Raw genomic sequence first — 2,500 nt, 5'->3', positions numbered from 1 at the left:
CAATGGAAAGAAAGACAGAGAAAAAAAAGAGATAGAGTGAGAAAAGGAGAACAAACAGTCAGACAAAGAGAGAGTGACAGAAAACCAAAAGAGAGTGACAAAGAGAGAGAGAGAGAGAGAAACAGAGAGGGGGGGTAGGGGAAGAGAGAGAGAGAGAGGGGGGGGAGAGATAGAGGGGGAAATAGAGAGAGAGAGAGAGAGGGGAAGAGAGAGAGAGGGGAAGAGAGAGCGGGGGGAGGGGGTAAGGGGAAGAGAGAGAGAGAAAGGGGGAAATACAGAGAGAAAGAGGGAGAGAGAGAGAGAGAGAGAGGAAGAGAAAGGAAAATAATAAAAACGTCCCCCGTCTCCCTGGTGACTGTTGACACAACACAACCACACCTGAGAGGATGTCAACACCGACAGGTTGGGGCCGGTGGGGTGGAGGAGGCTCAGGCCTCAGGCTTGGCCCTCACACACGCCACTTTCTCCACATGCCATGACCCCACCACACACACACACCAAACATCCAACTAGATGCACCACGTGACCCCTCTACACACTCACACACACACACACACACACACACACACACACACACACACACACACACACCAAACATCCAACTAGATGCACCACGTGACCCCTCCACACTCACACACACACCAAACATCCAACTAGACGCACCCTGTGACCACATACACTCTCAGTGCTTACCAATAAACAAATTCCAGCTTCCATTTCCACTACACCAGTCAAGACTGGAGACGTCAGCTGGCCTAAAAGGACATGAAAAGTGTGTGTGTGTGTGTGTGTGTGTGTGTGTGTGTGTGTGTGTGTGTGTGTGTGTGTGTGTGTGTGTGTGTGTGTGTAAATGACAGTGGAGTATGACAGCAATAATATGTCATATGCCCAGCCAAATATGCCAACTGGTAAAAGTTTACCTTGACTTCATTTTGGGATTCCCCACTTGGCTTTATGCATTACATATCAGTCTGAAACGGAAAGGGGGCAAAGTCTGCACTTTCTATACTTCTCATTTTGTGCCGGTGGGCTCACACACCTGCCTTTGGCTTGAAAGCCAGATACCTATGCAGAAGGCTGAAACAGTGTCTATATGAGGTAACACAGCCGACCTAAAAGTTGCCCCCCAAAAACCCTTCTTTATAGTCCAGTTATGTCCTAGGACCAGTCTTATACTGAACTTTAATAAGTTTGGGTGAGGCATTGTCTGTGAAAACTGACATCCTTGAAATGGCATTAATATAGTTACACAGGACAAAACATTGAACTTTTATGTCCTTATTCTGCGAGACACTTAAAGTACTTCTCCCTAACAGTACAGGTCTACGCAGACTAATTAAGGTTACTCCCCTTAAACGGATGACTTGTTTTAGGATTGTTTGTGTGTAGCCATACGCCTAATCCTATCGACTACGTGTGGAACGGCAACAGTAACAGCACAATTCTAAAAGAAGGTTCCGCCACTCGGGTTAATTGCCTGGACACAGCAGTCTGTCGTAAGCTAAGAGACGCTTCTGACGTCCAACATTTGTGGCCATATTTTTCGCGCATTCCTCACGACCGTGCTTTTGCAGTATATTTCAGGGCGCAGCTAGGAACTAGCACAGCGAAACAAAGACAGACGAGTTTTACAATGCTGATATCCAAATGTCCACTGTCGACTATTACCTACATAGCTCTGCCAGACGAACAACTTGTTACAAAGATAAAACAATAGTCCAGAGACGAGTGAAGTTCTTGAATAATCTACTGTCGCGTGCACCTGCACTCGGGTAACATTGTAAAAGAGAACGGTTCCGGCTGATTTAAATTGCAATTTCGCTTTGTTAGAAACATACACTAATCGCGAGCAGTGCTGGGAAAACGTCTCATCGTCTCGCAGAATGACACATTCTTTAAATGGCCTGTATTAAGCCGTCAAATGCGCCGGAGTTTTTGTTGACGTCGCACCTGAAGTGGTGTAAACGCCGTGTTGTCAAGCGCGTCGACACAAGAGGGCTTGCTCCCCTTACTACCCCATCGGTGAGCTAGGCAGAAAATGGAGGAAGACGGAACTGACCAGCTTAAGGGGGCAGACAGTAGAAAGAGAGAGAGAGACATGCACGCAGAATAAAGCCGCGCTGTTAGGCATGACATTCTTAATACTTGAGCGAATAGCCCCCCCGGAGTGTGACACTTCTCTCCGCACTTTCCAACCTTGAGAAGTGTCGGTGATGGACGGCTCGCAAAGAGCAAGATTTAAGAACAGTACAAACACCCCCCAAAATTAAAATGAGCCCTTAAAATTCCCCTTCCTTGTCTAGTATACTGGGTGTTGACGCAGCAGAAATTTCCAGCTGGAGAAATTCCCCTTTTGGAGGTTAACCGAGGGGAGGCGAAGGGGGGGTTAAGCCCTTGCCTGCTAAGCAGAGGGCTTTTCATTTAAATACCCCCGACCGCAAGGAACGGATACTTCCAAACACGGCAGAGAGATCACTGACAGCTCGAAGCGTGAGAATTC

At 47.4% G+C, this 2,500-nt stretch overlaps 1 protein-coding gene across 2 annotated transcripts in view; it reads right to left on the bottom strand.

Annotated features, from left to right (window-relative positions):
• zbtb46 (zinc finger and BTB domain containing 46) overlaps positions 1-2,500 on the bottom strand; it is a 90,217-nt gene that overhangs the window by 86,806 nt on the left and 911 nt on the right. The gene's annotated exons all lie outside the window — the stretch shown is intronic.

This window comes from Clupea harengus, chromosome 4, assembly GCF_900700415.2.
Source record: "Clupea harengus chromosome 4, Ch_v2.0.2, whole genome shotgun sequence".
Classification (NCBI taxonomy): Eukaryota; Metazoa; Chordata; class Actinopteri; order Clupeiformes; family Clupeidae; genus Clupea; species Clupea harengus.
The sequence above is the reverse complement of the archived record's forward strand: the minus strand, read 5'-3'. Positions and strand labels throughout refer to the sequence as shown.